At 38.7% G+C, this 6,224-nt stretch overlaps 1 non-coding gene across 1 annotated transcript; it reads left to right on the forward strand.

The window, feature by feature from the left end:
* Positions 1–2,274: 2,274 nt before the first annotated feature.
* Positions 2,275–2,358, forward strand: Trnap-ugg. The gene has a single exon. It is a non-coding gene; the product is annotated as a tRNA-Pro (tRNA).
* Positions 2,359–6,224: the final 3,866 nt, after the last annotated feature.

Genomic DNA, 6,224 nt, shown 5'->3' on the forward strand with positions numbered 1-6,224 from the left:
AGATATGATACTGCGTGAATAGTTTGATAGAGCAATGAAAGATCTGAGTCGAAACAAAGCTGCGGGAGTAGACAACACTCTATTAGAACTACTGACAGCCTTGGGAGAGCCAGTCCAGACAAAACTCTACCATCTGGTGAGCAAAATGTATGAGACAGGCGAAATACCCTCAGACTTCAAGAAGAATATAATAATTCCAATCCCAAAGAAAGCAGGCGTTGGCAGATGTGAAAATTACCGAACTATCAATTTAATAAGTCACGGCTGCAAAATACTAATGCGAATTCTTTACAAACGAAAGGAAAAACTGGTCGAAGCCGACCTCGGGGAAGATCAGTTTGGATTCCGTAGAAATATGGGAATACGTGAGACAATACTGACCCTACGATTTATTTTAGAAGCTAGATTAAGAAAAGGCAAACCTACATTTCTAGCATTTGTAGACTTAGAGAAAGCTTTTGACAATGTTGACTGGATTACTCTCTTTCAAATTCTGAAGGTGGCACGGGTAAAATACAGGGAGCGAGAGGTATTTACAATTTGTACAAAAACCAGATGGCAGTTATAAGATTCGAGGGACATGAAAGGGAAGCTGTGGTTGGGAAAGGCGTGAGACAGGGTTGTAGCGTCTCCCCGATGTTATTCAATCTTTATATTGAGCAAGCAGTAAAGGAAACAAAAAAAAATTTCGGAGTAGATACTAAAATCCATGGAGAAGAAATAATAACTTTGAGGTTCGTCGATGACATTGTAATTCTGTCAGAGACAGCAAAGGACTTGGAAGAGCAGTTGAACGGAATGGACAGTGTCTTGAAAGGAGGATATAAGATGAACATCAACAAAAGCAAAACGAGGATAATGGAATGTAGTCGAATTAATTCGGGTGATACTGAGGGAATTAGATTAGGAAATGAGACACTTACAGTAGTAAAGGAGTTTTGCTATTTGGGGAGCAAAATAACTGATGACGGTCGAAATAGGGAGGATACAAAATGTAGACTGGCAATGGCAAGGAAAGCGTTTCTGAAGAAGAGAAATTTGTTAACATCGAGTATTGATTTAAGTGTCAGGGAGTCGTTTCTGAAAGTATTTGTATGGAGTGTAGCCATGTATGGAAGCGAAACATGTACGATAAATACTTTAGACAAGAAGAGAATAGAAGCTTTCGAAATGTAGTGCTACAGAAGAATGCTGAAGATTAGATGGGTAGATCACATAACTAATGAGGAGGTATTGAAAAGGGTTGGGGAGAATAGGAGTTTGTGGCACGACTTGACTAGAAGAAGGGATCGGTTGGTAGGACATGTTCTGTGGTATCAAGGGATCACCAATTTCGTATTGGAGGGCAGCGTGGAGGGCAAAAATCGTAGAGGGAGACCGGGAGATGAATACACTAAGCAGATTCAGAAGGGTGTAGGCTGCAGTACATACTGGGAGATGAAGAAGCTTGCACAGGATAGAGTAGCATGGAGAGCGGCATCAAACCAGTCTCAGGACTGAAGATCACAGCAGTATAAAATACAAATGGCTAAACTAAGGTATTGCAGTAATAGTTGACTGCTCATCTTAGGCCTAGGTGAGGCTATGCTTAAAGCAGAACCTGACCAAGTACCATTTTAGGGGGAAGAAGATATCGCTTTAAGGATGTATAAATAACGTTGTGATTGGCCAGTGAAGGACTATTTTTATTACTTTTGATCGTGGAAATATCCTGGGTACCGCGCTTATCCACTGACGTTACATTTTCCGACATTTGAGCGCAACAAACCGTACTGAATACAAAGTGATTTGATGATATCTTCAATGCGTTATATGACTTAAACTGTTACCCACGAACATAACTTCATAATGCTCCAAACGCGAAATGAAAACCAGCTGCATCATAAGCAATAATAGAACAAGGATTCGCACAGTGAGGAAAGTTCGATATCTCGAAAGTACGACCTTTGCACCAAAATAAAGCTGTCTGAATTATTTATTAAAATATCTAAAGACTCCAAGTACAAAATGCTTGTGGCGCTGTCATCACTTAGTAGTTCTGTAACATTAAAGATGTGAACAAGGCTGGCTATATCAGCACTACCGATATAAATTAAAGGGTACGGTGCGGTACTCGATGCGTTAAGATCGATTTCTCTACCTCTCTTTAAAGAAATAAAAAACTGTCAGTATTATTTAACAAAACATGTAATGATTTATTGGGTAACATTAGATACACGGATGGCTGTTTTTTTATTTGTTTATTTAGTATCAATCTTCTGATTGGTTGAGCCGGCCCGAGTGGCCGAGCGGTTCTAGGCGCTACGGTCTGGAACCGCGCGACCGCTACGGTTGCAGGTTCGAATCCTGCCTCGGGCATGGATGTGTGTGATGTCCTTAGGTTATTTAGGTTTAAGTAGTTCTAAATTCTAGGGGACTGACAACCTCAGCAATTAAGTTCCATAGTGCTCAGAGCCATTTTTTTTCTGATTGGTTGATGCAGATCTTTATGAATTCCTCTCCCGTGCCAACATCTTCGTATCAGAGTAGCACTTGCAACCTGCGTCCTCTGTTATTTGCTGGATGTATACCAATATCTGCTTTTCTCTATAATTTGTACCCCGCACAACTCCCCGTGGTACCATGGAAGTTATTCCCTGACACCTTAATACGTGTTCTGTCATCCTATTTGTGACCGTATCGCTGCCCTATCATCCTGTCCATGGCTGTACTACTGCTCTAACGTAAAACTTTATAGTGAAGGTCGATGAGAATGGTTTGATCTATTCACTGCGCTTTAAAGAAATTAAAAATTGTCTGTGAATTCCTGACATATCCAGGGAGAAGGCAAGCGATCTAAAAAGTTTTTGTAGAGATAAAAAAATTAACAAAATCTTTTTATAATCAAGACTGCAATTACATAAGTTTAAGTGATTACTAGTTTCATGTGATTATCAGTCATCTTCAGATATGAAATGATAATAGAAAATTGCGCTAAGGACAGTCACTAAAAGCAATTAATCAAAAGTTTTATACAATGAACAAAAGTCAATTACATACCGAGCGTGTGTGGTGTGTATTGCTAACTTAAGACAAACCCCCAACATCTGGATCAGAGTAATATCTGATACAAGAAACAGAACACAAATAAAGTAACGGCATATACCATGTGGTTAAAATATTAGGTGAGCAAGACCTAAAATTGTAAACAGTGATGTCAGTACAACATAGAATACAAAATACAGTAACACTTGCGTGAATACGTGAAGTATAATCCCATTACAAGATGATGTCGGTATACAGTATTATTTATACCATTTGTAAATTGTTAACAGTACAGTGTGACTGTATGTCGCCCCATGGGAGACTTACATAAACTAAAGGCTAAGTGTGCTCACCATAAGGAAAGGCAAAGTGCCATATGTGCATAAGAATATGCATAGTAGCAAAAATATGATTATATAAGTCTTCCTGATTTTATTCGCTTTTGTCTTTACGTAATAAGATCGTATTTTTGTTACTAAGTGTACTCATGCACCATCTATTGACACTGCGTTATAACATTCTGTAGTTCATCTTCCACTGACATCAGTATTTTGTATTTCTTAGGTCTCGTACGCCTAGTGTACACAGAACAGCTAAGTTACGACAGTAGTACCAAATAGATTTTGTGCTCGAAGCCTTTATGTATTTTGTTAAATAATATAGACAATTTTATTTGGATGGAAAGATTGAAAAGTCGTTTGTGATCAGAGCTCTGTAGCTATACTTGCATATTAGGTTAATGAAACGGTGTGCTTTTTGCACTCGAAACCATTACGTATTTTGATAAATAATTTTATTTTGGTGCGAAGATCGTATTTTGGAGACATGTAACTTTCTTCAATGTGCGAAACCTTGTTCGATCATTGTATTTGACCCTGATGTGATTATATTTCGTGTTTGGAGTATTATGAAATTATATTTGTGTGTTACGGAAATATTCCGTTTAAGAGATACAATGGATTAAAGATCTCATGCAATCACATTGTATTTAGTATGGTGTGTTGTGATTAAGCGTCGGAAAATGTAAAGTCAGTGGATAAACATGCTACCACAGGTATGTCCTCGATCAAAAGTAATAAAAATGAAGATCTTTATTAGCCAGTCAATGATGATATTTATATTTTCTTAATCCAATACCTTTTCTCCCCTAAAATGATCCTTGGTCAGGTTCGTTTTCATGGGTAGCCTCGTTTAGGCCTAAGATGAATTTTGATCTATTACTGAAACACGTTAGTTTACCAACATGTTTTTATCCTTTTATGTAACAATAATAAAGACATGTTTAGGTGTGCAAATGTAATTGGGACACTTCATTTGAGAGTCCACAGTCTTGTTTCAGGCATCAAGTGTAAGTTACACAATAACTGAACTTCTCCGTTACCAGACACGTTATTTTACTTAAACATGAGCTTTCTAGAACAATTAAGAGATGGGAATAATATTGATTTATTACTTTTGCGTTCTTACCGATTGTGATAAGTAATACAGGGTTGTTACAAATGATTGAAGCGATTTCACAGCTCTACAATAACTTTATTATATGAGATATTTGCACAATGCTTTGCATACACATACAAAAACTCATAAAGATTTTTTAGGCATTCACAAATGTTCGATATGTGCCCCTTTAGTGATTCGGCAGACATCAAGCCGATAATCAAGTTTCTCCCACACTCGGCGTAGCATGTCCCCATCAATGAGTTCGAAAGCATCGTTGATGCGAGCTCGCAGTTCTGGCACGTTTCTTGGTAGAGGAGGGTTAAACACTTCACCATCAAGAAAAAATGTTGCTTCATCACTGAAAACAAGTTTCCCACTGAACGCATCCTCTTCCATGAGCTGTTGCAACCGCGCCGAGAATTCAAAGCGTTTGACTTTGTCATCGGGTGTCCGGGCTTGTAGCAATTGTAAACGGTAAGGCTTCTGCTTTAGCCTTTTCCGTAAGATTTTCCAAACCGTCGGCTGTGGTACGTTTAGCTCCCTGCTTGCTTTGTTCGTCGACTTCCGCAGGCTACGCGTGAAACTTGCCCGCACGCGTTCAACCGTTTCGTCGCTCACTGCAGGCCGACCCGTTGATTTCCCCTTACAGAGGCATCCAGAAGCTTTAAACTGCGCATACCATCGCCGAATGGAGTTAGCAGTTGGTGGATCTTTGTTGAACTTCGTCCTGAAGTGTCGTTGCACTGTTATGACTGACTGATGTGAGTGCATTTCAAGCACGACATACGCTTTCTCGGCTCCTGTAGCCATTTTGTCTCACTGCGCTCTCGAGCGCTCTGGCGGCAGAAACCTGAAGTGCGGCTTCAGCCGAACAAAACTTTATGAGTTTTTCTACGTATCTGTAGTGTGACGTGACCATATGTCAATGAATGGAGCTACAGTGAATTTATGAAATCGCTTCAGTCATTTGTAATAGCCCTGTACATCGTTTTTGTAGTACCAGTAACAAAGTCTCATTTACTCCTCGTAGAAACTGCCAACTGCGTGTGTTCATGTTATTGTAACAGAGCACATATACTTTATACTGTTATAGAACAATTTAAGGGTGGAAGTATTGTAAAGTGTATCCTTTTCGTATTTTGGCAGACAGTTAAGCATGAAAATAACGATATGATAATTGCTATTATCATTGTGTTGCTGTTGAAGGTTATATATTTTTGATGAATAATACAGATCCAGAAATGCTATAAGTTACACCTTTAACGAATTTTTAAAATTTATTTTAGACTTGAAAATAACAGTGCGTGTGTGTGTGTGTGTGCGTGTGTGAGTGTGTGTGTGTGTGTGTGTACTTACAGAGAATCTGGATACGGAAATGTTTTATATGGATCTCCAATGTGCATAACACCAAGTGTGGTACAAAGATCGTGACATGGGGAAAAATTTTATGGAATGATGCTGATGTATGGGGAAACCTGTCACAGATTATTCTGTAAAATAGCAATGTATAGGGCAACTGTTTGTAAGTTACATCAGTAGCGTTTCGATAAACAATACAGACAGTTATTAGTTTCTTTAACATTCTCATTGACAAGTGCTCTTTAACCTGTAAGCTAGATCACTAGCGCCGTGTTTGACCGTTACTGTAAACGCTTTTAAACAGCTTTTATAAATAATCGAATATTTTTGAACGTGGGGAAAAATTCACATCGTTCGAGTTTTGAACACGTGCAAGATGGTGGTTACATAATGTTAGACTG

This window comes from Schistocerca piceifrons, chromosome 4, assembly GCF_021461385.2.
Source record: "Schistocerca piceifrons isolate TAMUIC-IGC-003096 chromosome 4, iqSchPice1.1, whole genome shotgun sequence".
Lineage (NCBI taxonomy): Eukaryota > Metazoa > Arthropoda > Insecta > Orthoptera > Acrididae > Schistocerca > Schistocerca piceifrons.